The 15671-nt window shown below is 43.3% G+C and overlaps 1 protein-coding gene across 3 annotated transcripts in view; it reads right to left on the bottom strand.

The window, feature by feature from the left end:
- Positions 1-8471, bottom strand: part of LZTS3 (leucine zipper tumor suppressor family member 3) — a 35713-nt gene extending 27242 nt beyond the window's left edge. For 2 of the 3 annotated variants that reach the window (XR_014175987.1, XM_081960386.1), the window contains exon 1: positions 8140-8471. The gene's annotated coding sequence lies outside the window, so the exon portion shown is untranslated. The remainder of the gene's footprint in view (positions 1-8139) is intronic. The other variant, XM_081960388.1, reaches the window with a different exon arrangement.
- Between the last annotated feature and the right edge of the window lie 7200 nt (positions 8472-15671).

The raw sequence follows: 15671 nt of genomic DNA, 5'->3' as shown, positions 1-15671 counted from the left end.
TCACATGATACAAATTTCGGCGCTTGGCAAACCATCATATACAGCAGTGTCTTGAGTGTGACGTGATCACCGAAAACCCAGCCCAATGGCGGAATCTGAATTTGCTTAACGGCCAGAGCGATTCATTTAACAACTGTGAGGAAAAAAAATTGTGAAATCCAGAACAACCAATCAAAGTTCCGATCTCAATTGTGGTCGTAAGTCGAGGACTGCCGGTACCGAATTTGGGGGATGCCCACCAATGGCGGAACCTGAATTCACTTCACAACCATAGTGATTCACTTAACAACCGTGAGGGGGGAAAAGGTTGTAAAATCGAGAGTGTCTCACTGAACAGTTGCTTCGCCGGGCAACCGAAATTCTGATCTCAACTGAGGTCGTAAGTCGAGGACTACCTGTACCGAATTGGGGGGAATGCCCAGGTCACGGTAGAAATCGGCCGCCCTCCTCTTTGTTCCTTTGTCTTTATTTCACGGCGTTCCTGGCCTCCTTTGGCTTCAACCGAACCAGGAACAAAAGCCGAGAATGGCCCAGCGCCAAAAAAAGGAATATTCCGGCATCAAAGCCATCGTTCTTGGATCGGTTCCCCGCCAGAAAAACCAGGCTCGGCTCCAGCTTCGGGTGTCACGGGAAGATAAAGGGAGCATTGTAACTCTCCCGTATTATTCGCCCCCCCCCCAAACGAATAATCTATTTAAAACAAAAAAACACACAGGCTCACCTGCCTACATTTTTCTCCTGAAAAAGCACCTTTTATCCAGTTAGTCCTCAGTTTATGACCACAATTATCTAAAAAAATAAATAAATTAAAACTAGGTTCACGTGCCTACATTTTTCTCCTGAAAAGGCCCCTTTTATGCAGTTAGTCCCCGGCTTACGACCATAATAATCTAATTAATTAATTAATTAATAATAAATAAATAAATAAATAAATAAATAATGGAAGGAAGGAAGGAAGGAAGGAAGGAAGGAAGGAAGGAAGGAAGGAAGGAAGAAAGAAAGAAAGAAAGAAAGAAAGAAAGAAAGAAAGAAAGAAAGAAAGAAAGAAAGAAAGAAAGAAAGAAAGAAAGAAAGAAAGAAAGAAAGGTTCACCTGCCACATGTTTCTCCTGAAAAGGCACCCTTTTATCCAGTTAGTCCCCAACTTATGACCGCAATATCAAAAAAATTAAAAATAGGTTGATGTGCCTGCAATTTCTCCTCAAAAGGCCCCCTTTTATGCAGGTAGTCCTCAAGTTATGACAACAATAATCTAAAAAAAAAAAAAAGGTTGACCAGCTCACATTTTTCTCCTGAAAAAGCGCCTTTTATGCAGGGAGTCCTTGACTTACGACCACAATAATCTAAACGAATTAAAATAGGTTCACCTGCCTACATTTTTCTCCTGAAAAAGGCCCCTTTTATGCAGTTAGTCCTCGACTTATGACTGCAATATTAAAAAAAAAAGGTTGACCAGCCCACATTTCCCCCCTGAAAAGGCGCCTTTTATTCAGGGAGTCCTCGATTTACGACCACAATAATCTAAACGAATTAAAAATAGGTTCACCTGCCTACATTTTTCTCCTGAAAAAGGCCCCTTTTATGCAGGTGGTCCCCGACATACGACCACTTGTTAAGTGAGACATTTGTTCAGCGTGTTTTGCCTCATTTTACCATTCTTGCTACAGTTGTTAAGTGAATCATGCCAGTTGTTTAATAACACCGTTGTTAAGTGAATCTGGCTTCCCCATTGACTTTGCTTGTCAGAAGGTTGCAAAAGCGGGAAATCACGTGGCCCAGGACATTATGAATGATTATCATAAATACAGGGGGTCCTCGACTTACATCGGTTCATTTAGTGACCATTCAAAGTTACAACGGCACTGAAAAAAGTGACTTGGGACCATTTCCCACACTTACGACCGTTTTAGCATCCCCAGGATCGCATGATTGAAATGCAGACGGCCACCGTCTCATATTTATGACGGTCGCAGTGTCCCGGGGTCACATGATCCCCTGTTGCGACCTCGACAAGCAAAGTCAAAGGGGAAGCCACATTCAATTAACACAACTGCGTTACTATTTGAATTGTGTTGTATTTTACAACGGCTTTGTTAAAAGAAAAGCAATTTACTCCTCATCTGTGGCCATATCATTCCACAGCCAAACTTTGGTTCGCTTAAGAAGCAGGACATTCGCTTAATGACCACGGCGTTGGCTTAACGGTCGCTGCAAAAAAGATTTTAAAAATCAGTCATGCAGACGACCCGATTTACCACAAACAACCGTAATGGACAGGCTCCATTCTGGTCGTAAGCTGAGGACTGTCTTGTATTCAAGTCTAGCCAATCCCACACAATGCAAGAATGGGTGGGATCTAACAGCCACTCCAGCAAAGGGAGATCCAGTTCGTCTAGTGGTTAAGGTGCAGGAGACGGTGAGTTCTAGTTCTGCCTTATGTATGAAAGCCAGCTGGGTGACTTTGGGGAATCACCAGGAGACAGTGAGTTCTAGTCCCGGCTTAGGCATGAAAGACAATTGGGTGACTTTGGACAATAACCAGGAGATGGTGAGTTCTAGTCCCGCCTTAGAAATGAAAGCCGGCTTGGTGACTTGGCCAATCACCGGGAGACAGTGAGTTCTAGTCCCACCTTGGGCATCAAAGCCAGTTGGGTGACTTTGGGCTAATCACCAGGAGACGGTGAGTTCTAGTCCCGCTTTATGAGTGAAAGCCAGTTTGGTGACTTTGGGCCAATCACCAGGAGACGGTGAGTTCTAGTCCCGCTTGATGAGTGAAAGCCAGCTGGGTGACTTTGGGCCAATCACCAGGAGACGGTGAGTTCTAGTCCCGCTTGATGAGTGAAAGCCACCTGGGTGACTTTGGGCCAATCACCAGGAGACGGTGAGTTCTAGTCCCGCTTGATGAGTGAAAGCCACCTGGGTGACTTTGGGCCAATCACCAGGAGATGGTGAGTTCTAGTGTCACCTTGGGCATGAAAGTCAGTTGGGTGACTTTGACCTGCAATTGCTCGCGTAGCAACAGCAATGCTGGGGTCAATTCTGGTTCACAAGTCAAGGACTACCTATACACGCTTTGTCATTTCAGGTTCTCTTCCCTTCTCAGCCCCCCACTCCAATAAATGACAGCATTTTCCCTTGCTGGTGCCAGTCCAGGAATGTGTGGGTGGGAACTGGATTCCTGCCCTTGAAAATATTTATACCTAGTTAATGACAAATCGGCCTCGTGTTCCCGGGAGCTGAAGCCATTTCGGGGAAGTTTGCATTTCTTAGAGAGGGCGCAAACTTTGCACATTCATGCAAATGCAGCGTGTCGTTTCCTTCTCTCTCAGAAGCTGGGGCTTGGAAAACGCGCTTAACTTTGGTTCCCAGCCTCAGTTTCCCTTCGTTTTGTTTTCTTAGAACAAGTTTTCTACAAGAACAAGTTGTTTTCTAGAACAAGAAGCAATGGGTGGAAACTAATCAAGGAGAGAAGCAGCTTAGAACTGAGGAGAAATTTCCTGACAGTTAGAACAATTAATCAGTGGAACAGAAGTTGCCTACAGAAGTTGTGAATGCCCCAACACTGGAAGTCTTTAAGAAGATGTTGGATAGCCATTTGTCTGGAACGGTATAGGTTTTCCTGCCTAGGCAGGGGGTTGGACTAGAAGACCTCCAAGGTCCCTTCCAACTCTGCTATTGTATTGTATTGTATTGTATTGTATTGTATTGTATTGTATTGTATTGTATTGTATTACTTATAAACTGTCCTTGTTCTTTATTTTTTTAACAAATAAATCGAGGAGGCAAGCAGATCTGCCTTTTCTCCTCCGATTGTCCTCACCGCAACAACCCTGCGAGGTGAGTTGGGTGAAGGATGAGGGACTGATCCAAATTTACCCCACCGGCTTTCACGCACAAGGCAGGACTGGAACTCACCATCTCCTGGGGATTGGGCAGCTGTAAAAAAATTCTTTTTTAAAAAAATATATATGTTTTTATTAGACATTTTCCAAACATTAAAATCACAATTACACTTTTACAGCTTTCTGTTATTGGTATTTCTTTTTTCTGATTTCGGGTTTTCCATTTTCCATTCTATTATCTTATACATATTCTTCTTTGTTTACTTTCTCATTTTTACAATATATACTTCTACATTCAATATTTCCATCTCTATTGCTTTCTAAATATATGCCATCTCTTTTCATTGTGTTTGCTTATGCCAGGGGTGTCCAAACTTGGCAACTTTAAGACTTGTGGACTTCAACTCGCAGAATTCCCCAGCCAGCTTGAAGTTGAAGTCCACAAGTCTTAAAGTTGCCAAGTTTGGACACCCTTGGCTTATGCATTGATTTTGCATCTCTTTTCGAGCTAGTTATACCACCTGTTCCACATCTTATAGTATTCTGTTTCCTCTCTATCTCTTCGTCCATTTCTGAGCATTCTAGCACCCTTTTTAATGATTTCTGCATTTGATGGAATGGTTTTCAGTTTCCAACTTTGGGCATATAAAATTCTGGCAGCAGTGATTATATGAAGCATTAAATATTGGATATCCTTACTAATATTTTTTTTATTATTCCTAGTAGAAACAGCTCAGGGTTCATGTCAATTTTTTGTTCTATTATTTCTTCTAAGCATTTTTGAATTTTGGTCCAGAATTCTTTGGCTTTCGGGCACGTCTACCACATATGATAGAAGTTTCCCTGTTGGTGGTTACAATTCCAACATTTTGGAGATCTATTTGGGAACATTTTGGCCAATCTCGCCAAGGTGAATGCCACCTATAAAACATTTTGCAAATGTTTCCCTTATAGGATGCTGACATTGTCAATTTATAATTTTTTCCCCATACTTTTTCCCAGTGCTCCAATTCAATATTATACCCAAAGTTTTTAGCCCAAATTATCATTGTTTCCTTTATGGTTTCCTCCTCTATTTTGAATTTTAAGAGACAATTGTATGTTTTTGTAATCATTTTTTTCTTCTCTTCCTGTTACTATTTTGTCCAATTCTTGTTGTTCATTTTGAAATCCGTATTGTTCTAAGTCCTTTTCGTATCTTTGAATTTGTAGGTACGGCCACCAGCCTAATTCAATTCCCTGTAATTTTAACTCCTGATTTGTTTTAAGTTTTCCTTGCCCATCCAATAGCTCCTTATATGTCAATATCCTATTCAAATCTATTACATTGCGGTAGATAATTGCTTCTATAGTTGATATTCATCTGGGAATTTTTGTGTATAAGTTTCTTTTGATTTTCATCCATATTTCTAGTAAGGCCCCTCTTACCTGATGCCTCTGGAAATATTTATGGGCTTTACTCTTTCCCTCCCAGATAAAAGCATGCCAGCCCAGCTGTAAAATGTTCTTAATAATTTATAATAAATAAACACCCTTTTCTTCCTCAAATGGTTTTCCTTCTGTTTTGTGCACCTTGCCATCACGGCGCCTGATGCAATTGTTTATCGTCTCTGCTCAGTGATCCTTTGGGATCCAAGTCAACACTCCACCCTCCGACGCAAGGTCCCTAAGCAGTGACTTCATACCGCGGCTCTGGTGCCAGCCAGATCGGTCGATCCTTTGCAAGCCTAACCCTCAAGCAGCTCACTCAAATCAACTTCGAGGCCTGAAATCTGCGAGCACCACATTATAAATTTCTAAAGAAATGCTGCGGCACCGAAGACAGCACAGATAATGCTCTAGAACTGCTCGGGTTCTAGATTCCTGCCCCTTTTGAAGCAAAACTTCAACAGGGGAACTGGCAATTAGACACATGCAGTGTGTTTGGTGTTCCCTGAGCTTGGTGGTTTTCTCGCAGACGTTTCATGACCCAGCTAGGTAACATCATCAGTGCTGGAAGGGAGGCGAGGAGGAACAGGAGGAGGAGCAAGTGGTGGAAAGGAGGAAGGCCACCTTTGGGTCCTTGGTGGTCTCTGAGCTTGTTGGTTTTCTTGCAGGCGCTTCAAGACCCACCTAGGTGACATCATCAATGCTATGGCAACAGTACAGTAATCAGTAGCACCAGTAGCACAGATGATGTTACCTAGGTGGGCCTTGAAATGTCTGCAAGAAAACCACCAAGCTCAGAGAGCACCACAGCTAAAGTTCCGTAACTAGGTGATTCCCTAATTAACTAGTTCCCTTAATCAAGGAACTATCAAGAAAATAAACCACACCAACACCAACATTAGCAAGGCAAACCAACTGTACATTAAGAGAGCGCCAACCCCACTCCCTTGTAGCACTGATGATGTTCCCTAGTTGGGTCATGAAATGTCTGCAAAACAACCAGGTCCAGAGGACACCAAATACCGCACAGTCTTCCTCCTCCTCCACTCTGCAAACCCTACTCCCTTGTAGCACTGATGATGTTACCTATGTGGGTCATGAGATGTATGCAAGAAAACAACCAAGTCCAGAGAGCATCAAAGGCTCCACAGTTTTCCTCCTCCTCCTCTTAGCACTGATGATGTTCCCTAGTTGGGTCATGAAACGTCTTCCAGAAAACCACCAAGCTCAGAGAGCACCAAAGACCCCACAGTTCAGCCCTCAACTACAAATAATTCTCTCGGAGAATTACATGACATGAATTGCATTCATTCATTCAACTATTGGAGGCCTATCTCTTTTCCTCCGTTGCCGCTACATTCTTCCTTCCTTCTCTTCCCTTCATTTGATCCACACCATGAAGGAGAAACATCTGCAAATATCACAACTGGTCCACAACCAATCAGTGAACTCAACGATCAACCCTGGACTTGAACTCAGAACAGAGGGGACAAATTTCACAGAAAACCGTATCGGGTTGTCTACCGTAACAGAAAAACCCTTTTCTCTAACCTTCCACATTGGGGAACGTTTTTATGCAACCAAATATTTGTCTCAAGTTTATGAAGTTTGGGAAAGTTTATAACTATTTGCAGATCTGTAATGTAAGGGGGGCAACGTAAGGTTCTTTTGATATATTTGTCAGCATTCAACTTTTTTTTTGCTATGTTGAATATTAATATGAATGATATATTTGTACATTTTTTATTTTATTTTTACTATTAGTGTCAAATGATTGTCCGCTTGTTTCTTCTTCTTTTTTTTCTTTCTTTTGTATTCTAACTTTGGCAAAAAATTAAAATTAAAAAACCCCTTCTTTCATTTAAGCTGCCTTTGCTTTGCAAAGCTGCCCGAGAGTTTCTAGAAAATCTATCCACTAAAGAGAAGCCACAATTGTCCAACTTCACACCAAACCGGAATATAGACTGAGCCTTCCCAAAACAGCTGAAATTCTTCTGCGGGCCAGAGCTGTTGTTTAAACACCAAAGTTGCTCAAAGCATGTGCAGAGTGCCAGCCAAGCTGACTGCCACCCTCCCAAATGCATCTGATACAAACAGCCCGGTGGAGAGCCATTTTTAAACAAATACCCCAGATATAAAGGTGCAAAGTTATTCTGTTTTTTTCCTACAACAAATTTGTCCTTCCAGAGTCCCTTCCGAAGAGGAAAAAGTCAAGGCTGGCTTTTTAAGAACTCAAATACAAGTTATTTTTAAGCTCCTCTCGGCATGCCATTTTCGAAGGGAACATTCAATCGTTGTTTATTTCAAGATAATTCGCCCGCTGCCTTCATAGTTGGCATTCTTGGCTCGCGTTCCGCCAGTACCTTTGCCCGCACTTAAGTAAATATATACACTCTCGATTCAATTCATCAGGATTTTTCTGCTCCACACACCCCCGAATCGCAAACTCACCCCAAGAGACGAGGGCAGAAAACTTCACTAAATCCACAAATTTAGGGGTGGCTGGGCTGATCTTTGGCTGGACGCGGTTGTGTGAACGCAACCCTTGATTCCTGGATTCACATATGGGTGGCAATTCCAGGCAAGGCTCACTAAAACAGCCAGTCGCTACGAGAAATTCAGCCAGGAAACACGGGAGGGGGGGAAAACACCCACCCCACCAAAAATCAGAATTTTCAAAGCAAGAAGAAGGGATGAAAGACCCTCGTCTCCTCCCCACGTTTTTCAAAAGCCTCCTGTTCCTCAAATCATCTTCCGAATAGGCTTGTCTGCTTGCAAAAGTCCACCGGAGAGAACGCAAGAACGAAAGCAACAAACAACACAGAATGTTTTGGAGAAACAAAACTTATTTTTTTCTCTGGGAATCTTACCTGGAGGTTCCAGGAGGTTTTCTTCACATAACTCCACCAGCAACTCGGGGTTTTAAGGGGCTTCCTCGCCTTGTAGGCACTCTGGAGAAAGAGAGAAAGCAGAGACTAATACTTGGAGGAAGTCTGCCCATCACCTGTTCACTCAACTGAAGCTGGATCGAGCCTTGTTCCTGCAGATGGCTGAAACCAGCCAGGAAGTTCTCAAGCGGCCAGATTGATTAACTCTTCTCTGGCAAGTTGGCAACTTTTCAAAAAATAACAGGAGAGTGAAGCCAGGCGCGAGAGGGACTCCAATTTCAATCAGAGTAGAGCTGGAAGGGACCTTGGAGGTCTTCTCGTCCAGCCCCCTGCTGAAGGAGGAGACCTTGGCCTTATACCATTTCAGACATGACATTGCCAAAGAATTCAGGGGGGTACCGCGAAGACCTAATCATCCTTTCGCCGTTCGCAGACCCACGACCGAAAGGGAGCCCCAAATTTTCTCTTGTTAAGGGAGACATTTAGTTGGAATATTTTGGACATGCGATGCGACACCCGGAAAAAATACGCCATACCTATTTCGGTTTTAAAACAATGCTTTCTCTTTCTTGCCGTCAACAAAACTTCGCACTTTTACCTTGGGCACAATCCGACATACTTTATGCTTGGCCACCGTAGGCCATTTTACAGCAGTACAGTAGAGGCCGTTTTAAGGCACAACAGGCTGTATCGTAACAGAACATGCACACCGAGGGGTGATGGGGTGTCTTATTTGTTTGCAGAGAGTAAGTCATCTGTGTATCAAGTTTGGTTGAAATTGCTCAAGCATTCCAGAGTTATGCTGGAACACACACACACACACACACACACACCTCCAATCTGTACTGTGTGTCCCGGAAAATAAGACAGGGTCTTATTTTCTTTTCATCTCCAAAATAGGCACTTGGCCTTATTTCCGGGGAGGTCTTATTATTTTTGAGGCGCAGGAGGCAGCGAGCGTGGTCACCTCATGCTTCCTTTTTCAAGAAGCACTTGGAGTTTCTGCTTTTTCTTTGAAGATGTTTCGCTTCTCATCCAAGAAGCTTCTTCAGCTCTGACTGACTAGATAAATCCTTCCATTCCCCACCATCCAGTCAGAGCTGAAGAAGCTTCTTGGGTGAGAAGCGAAACATCTTCAAGGTTTGGTTTGGTTTGGTTTAGCTTAGCTTAGTTTAGCTTATAGTTTACTTTAGTTTAGCTTAGTTTAGCTTACCTTAGCTTAGTTTATAGTTTACTGTAGTTTAGCTTAGTTTAGTTTACCTTACCTTAGCTTAGTCTAGCTTATAGTTTACTTTAGTTTAGCTTAGCTTAGTTTAGCTTATAGTTTACTTTAGTTTACTTTAGTTTACTTTAGTTTATCTTATTTTATCTTATTTTAGCTTACCTTACCTTAGCTTAGTTTAGCTTAGTTTAGTTTACCATGTGTTCCCAAAAATAAGACAGGGTCTTATTTTCTTTTGACCCCCAAAATAAGTGCTTGGCCTTATTTTCGGGGAGCCCTTATTATTTTTGAGATGCAGGAGATGGTGAGCGTGGTCACCTCACGGCTGCTGCTGTGTTGCAATATTTTCAGGGAGGGCTTATTTTAGTGCAAGCACTCAAAAGCCCGATTGGAATTATTATCCAGGGAGGGCTTATTTTCAGGAAAACGGGGTAGCTATTCTCCCCCAGAATCACAGGAGGATCGGGTGTTTTCTGAAGCAACCTTTTCCTTGTTCTCACCTGTCAACCTTCAAGGTAGACCATACCTACCAAACCACAATCATGCAGGCTAACCCCATGTTCACTAGTATAAAGTTACAAGTAATAGAATCCCTGCAGGTCTGAATGCACTTCCCCACCTTCCCTCTTTCTATCCCCGTGAGAACTAGGGAGGGTCTCAGTCTGAGACGCTTCCTCAGGTTACGGTTCTGGGACCGGAGTCAGGTTTCTTTTATCCCACCGTGGTCTTGGTTGCAACTTTTCCTCCTTGTTCCTCAAGGACATTCCTTCCGCCCATCAGATCACCAGATCTCTGGGTCAATCCAGAGATCTGGCTTTGAAACAGGCTTAGCAGCAGACGGTTAGCTAGCACTGTTGGTGTGACCCAATTTGGGTAGTGCAACATTTGCAAGAAAACCAGCAAGCTCAGAGAGGACCAAGGACCCTAAAGTCATTGTCCTCCCCTTCCCCCTGCCTCTTCTCTACAAATCCCACTCCCTTCTAGCAATGATCATGTTACCTAGTTGGGTCATGAAATGTCTGCAAGAAAGCAACTAATTTCAGAGAGCACCAAGGACCCCTAAAGTCATTGTCCTCCCCCACCTCCTCTTTGCAAGCCCCCTTCTAGCACTGATGATATTAGCTAGTTGGGTCAAGAAACATCTGCAAGAAAACAACCAAGCTCAGAGAGCACTAAGGGCCCCACCATCCTCCTCCTCTTCCCTCCTCCTCCTCCTCTTTGCAAGCACCAAGGGCCCCACAGTCCTCCTCCTCCTCCTCTCTACAAACCCCACTCTCTTCTAGCACTGATGAAGTTAGCTAGTTGGGTCATGAAACGTCTATAAGAAAACAACCAAGCTCAGAGAGCACCAAGGACTCCTTGTGGTGCAGGAAGTTTTAGAGGCCTTAACAAAGGTCTCGCTTAACAACAGGAATGTTGGTTGTACGTCTATGTATACGCATAGATACATTTTGATGGCTGCCAATGGCCCAGAATTACCCTGTGGTACGATGGGCAGCCAATACATTTTATCAATAGATTTTATTCATAAATGCCGTCGCTCTTTACACAAGAGACGAAACGGCCTTGCAATGACCTACTCCGCCTCTTCCAATAATTGATATGGTTGTGACTCAGTTGATTCATGGGGACCATTAAATTAATCGATCTGTTCGGCTCCATGCTTAAAAGCCACCAGGGTTTGCACAAGAGGGGGAAAAGGAGGGAAGGGGAGATGCGCTAAAGGATTCCTCAGCAGCAGATGTGTGGAGCACATCTGTCCTAGCAGCTGCTTGGAGGTCCACTGAGGCCCCTGCTTACAAGAAGTCACTGCGAAAAGGGCCTGAATTGGGAGGGGGAAAAAACCTTCTTCACAGCCACAGTTCTACCAAACAAGTGGGAAGGCTTTGCATTTTTGTTGCTGTTAGTTGCAAAGTCCTGTCTGACCCATTGCGATTCCATGGACAACGTTCCTCCAGGCCTTCCTGTCCTCTACCATCCTCTGGAGTCCATTTAAGCTCATGCCGACTGCTTCGGTGACTCCGTCCAGCCACCTCATTCTCTGTCGTCCCCTTCTTCTTTTTTTGCCCTCCGTCTTTCCCAGCATGAGGCTCTTCTCCAGGGAGTCCTTCTTCCTTCTCATTAGGTGGCCAAAGTCTTTGAGTTTCCTCTTCAGGACCTGGCCTTCTCAAGAGCAGCCAGGGTTGATCTCCTCTAGGACTGACCGGTTGGATGGCCTTGCAGTCCAAGGGACTCAATGCAGGAGTCTTCTTCTCCAGCACCAGAGTTCAAAGGCCTCCATTCTTTGGCACTCAGCCTTCCTTAAGGTCCAAACTTTCACAGCCATCCATTGCAACTGGGGAAACCATAGCCTTGACTATACTTTTGTTGGTAGGATGATGTCTCTGCTTTTTAGGATGCTGTCTAGATTTGCCATCGCTTTCCTCCCCAGGAGCAAGCATCTCTTCATTTCTCACATGCAGTCCTCATCTTGGAGCCCAGGAAAATAAAATCTGTCACTACCTCCATTTCTTTTCCCATCTATTCACCAGGAGTTGAGAGGGCCGGATGCCATGATCTTAGCTTCCTTAATGTTGAGTTTCAAGCCAACGTTTGCACTCTCCTCCTTCACCCGCATTCAGAGGCTCTTTAGTTCCTCTCCACTGTCTGCCATTAGAGTGGTATTGTCTGCATAACTGAGATTGTTGATATTTCTCCCGGCAATCTTAATTCCAACTTTTGATTCCTCTAGCCTCACCTTTTGTATCTATCCGCAGTCTTTTGGCAATCAAACAAATAAAATCAGAGCAGTGATGTAATCTAATTTTTTTACTACCGGTTCTGTGGGCGTGGCTTGGTGAGGTCATGTGACTGGGTGGGCGTGGCTATGTAGTCATGTAACTGGGGGATCAAAAGACAGAAACTCACTTTAACAATGTCCCGCTGGAGCAGGGTTGGACTAGATGACCTCCAGGTGCCTTCCCGCCCTGGATTATCCTCTGAAGCTGCGTCTAGTGCCAGGTTTGTAGTCCTTCCTTCCTCTTCTTTTTCCCTCCCTTGCTTTCTCTTTCATTCTCCCTTTTTTTCTCTTTCTTTCCTTTTTTTCTTTCCAGAGAACCTGTCGTTAAAAAAAAATGCTTTAAAGGTTTTTTTAAAAAAAAAAGTTCCAAAGATCAGCTGTGTGACGTGCAAGCAAGGGAACTTTTTTAAAACCTTTTTTAAAAGTATTTTTTACTACCGGTTCTACGAACTGGTAGCATTTTCTACTTCCGGATTGGCTGAACTGAGCTGAACCGGTAACATTTCATCCCTGAATCAGAGTCTATGGAGATTCTCAATCCTCGAAGTCACAGCTATCCCAAAGATGCTTTTCCACCAAAAGTGCAAAGAAGAGCAACTAAGACTATTAAAGGCCTGCAGAGTTAAAACATAGGAAGAAGCTGGAATTGGGTATGTCTAGTTTAATGAAAAGAAGGACCAGGGGAGACATTATATCAGGGGTGTCCAAACTTGGGAACTTTTAAGACTTGTGGACTTCAGCTCCCAGAATTCCCCAGCCAGCCATGCTGGCTGGGGAATTCTGGGAGTTGAAGTCCACAAGTCTTAAAAGTTCCCAAGTTTGGACACCCCTGCATTATAACATCTTCCAATATGTCAGGGGCTGCCTCAAAAAAGAGGGAGTCAAGCTATTCTCCAAAGCACCTGAGGGCAGAACAAGAAGCAATGGGTGGAAACTAATCAAGGAGAGAAGCAACTTAGAACTGAGGAGAAATTTCCTAACAGTGAGGGCAATTAACCAGTGGAACCGCTCACCACCAGAAGTTGTGAATGCCCCAACACTGGAAGTCTTTAAGAAGAGGTTGGATAGCCATTTGTCTGGAATGGTATAGGGTCTCCTGCCTGAGCAAGGGGTTGGACTAGAAGACCTCCAAGGTCCCTTCCAGCTCTATTCTGAATGACTGAAAAGGCAACTAGATTTCCTTGTGTTTTTTTTTCCCCTTGAGAATGTTTCCCTTCTCATCCAAGATGCTTCTTCAGTTCTGAAGATTCAGAACTGAAGAAGCTTCTTGGATGAGAAGCAAAACCTTTTCAAGGAAAAAAAACAACAAAGAAATTGCCTTCAGCTACACAGATTCTCTTCCTTGGATCTCCAAGTTCTCTTCCAACAAATTCTGATTCTATGTAGGAGAGCCACCAAATATACAGGTAGTCCTCAACTAAGTTCACTTAGTGACCGTTTGAAGTTACGTCGCTGAATAAAAATGACTTTTCACACCTATGACCATTGCAGCATTTTTATGATCTCATGATCAAAGTTCGGATGCTTGGCAACTGACTTGCAGTTATGACGGTCGCAGTGTCCCCGGGTGGGTGGGTGTGTCACGTGACCACAGGGATTCACTTAATAACCGTGTGTGACTAACTTAACACCTGCGGTGATTCATTGAACAAATGTGGCAAGGAAGGTCGTAAAATGGGATGGGGGCAAAACTCAATTAACGACGGCCTGTCTTAGCAACAGATACTGCATTTAGGGCTGAACTGTAGTCGTAAGTCGAGGATTACCAGCATGGTTTTGCTCAAAACCAGGGCTTGTATGAGTTCATGAAAACCACTCATTTGCAAACCCCTAGAAAAATATTTATGTGCCAGGTTCCCCTTGCACATATGTGCTAGTCGTTCCCGACTCTAGGGGGCGGTGCTCATCTCTGTTTCAAAGCCGAAGAGCCAGCGCTGTCCGAAGACGTCCCCGTGGTCATGTGGCCGGCGTGACTCAACGCCGAAGGCGCACGGAACGCTGTTCCCTTCCCACTAAAGGTGGTGCCTTTTTTTCTACTTGCATTTTTTACATGCTTTCGAATTGCTAGGTTGGCAGAAGCTGGGACAAGTAACGGGAGCTCACTCCCTTACGTGGCGCTAGGGATTCGAACTGCCGAACTTCAGATCGACAAGCTCAGCATCTTAGCCACTGAGCCACCCTTATGTGTCAGAGTGATGGGTTTAAGAGTATATATTTAACGCCAAGAAAGGCAGAAGCTGTTATTAGTATTTTATAATGCCATTGTCGTATTAAAACCTAAATAAATAAAATAAGAGTCACCAGGTGTTCACAGGTATATCAATTTAATAAATTGCTCCTATTACTATTATTGGAACCTGTTTGCATCCCGTTTAAAGAACAGCAGGGCAAATATAATTACTTGCAGCCTGGCTTCTAAATGGGAATATTTAGAATATTCGTCTACAAATATTGCAAATCAGTAGATATATTAAAAGGGAAAGAATCAGAAACCCAACTGTTCTTTTTTTACTTTCTTTTTATTTCCACCCCCTCTTTCTGGTACTTTAATTCTTGTTAACTTTTTGTTAACGTGCTCGTCTCAAAAGACGCACAAATGCTAGGAAACAAAACAGCGAAGGCCTTGGTGTAAAATAATCAATTTAAGATTGAAATCTTCATTGTATCACAAATATCTTAATGGGAATAGCAGCTGTTCTACTCTCCTTTTGGACGAGGAAGCCAAATAAATTAATGCTTGTAGTATTGACATCCTAAATTGTAATTACAGGTAGTCCTCGACTTACGACCACAACTGAGCCCAACATTGCTGTTGCTAAGCAAGGCAGTTGTTAAGTGAGTTTCGCCCCATTTTATGACCATTCTTGGCACAGTTGTTACATTACAACCTTCCTTGCCAGTTTTTAAGTGAATCACTGCTATTCTTAAGCTAGTAACATGGTTGTTAAGTGAATCTGATTTCCCCATTGACTTTGCTTGCCAGAAGGGTCGCAAACGGACACTGCAAGCGTCATAAATATAAGTCAGTTGCCAAGTCTTCTGAATTTGGATCAAGGGACCATGGGGATGCATCAATGGTCATAAGAGTGAAGAACAGTCACTTTTTTCCAGGGATGTTATAACTTTGAATGGTCACTAAATGAACTTTGGCAAGTCGAGGACTCTCTGTACATGACTGTTATAGTAGATCATCCAATAATAATAATAATAATAATAATAATAATAATAATAATAATAATAATAATAATGAAAAATAGAACGTATTTAAATTTAGAGCTACGCTTTTACCCAAAAAAAATCAGTACAGGCGGTCCTCACTTAACAACCTCAATCGAGACTGGAATTGCAACCGTGGTCTAAATGAAGCAGTCATTTGGGAAAGCATCACGCAATCGTTACTTAAGACAGTCGCCATGTCCCCAGGTCAAGTGATCCCCCTTTGCGACCTTCGGACAAGCAAAGTCAATGGGGAAACCAGATGATTCACTTAACGACCGTGTTATTAACTAAACA

The sequence above is a fragment of the Natrix helvetica genome (genome assembly GCF_964273705.1).
Source record: "Natrix helvetica genome assembly, chromosome: 7".
Classification (NCBI taxonomy): Eukaryota; Metazoa; Chordata; class Lepidosauria; order Squamata; family Natricidae; genus Natrix; species Natrix helvetica.
This window is presented reverse-complemented; position numbering and strand designations above follow the sequence as displayed.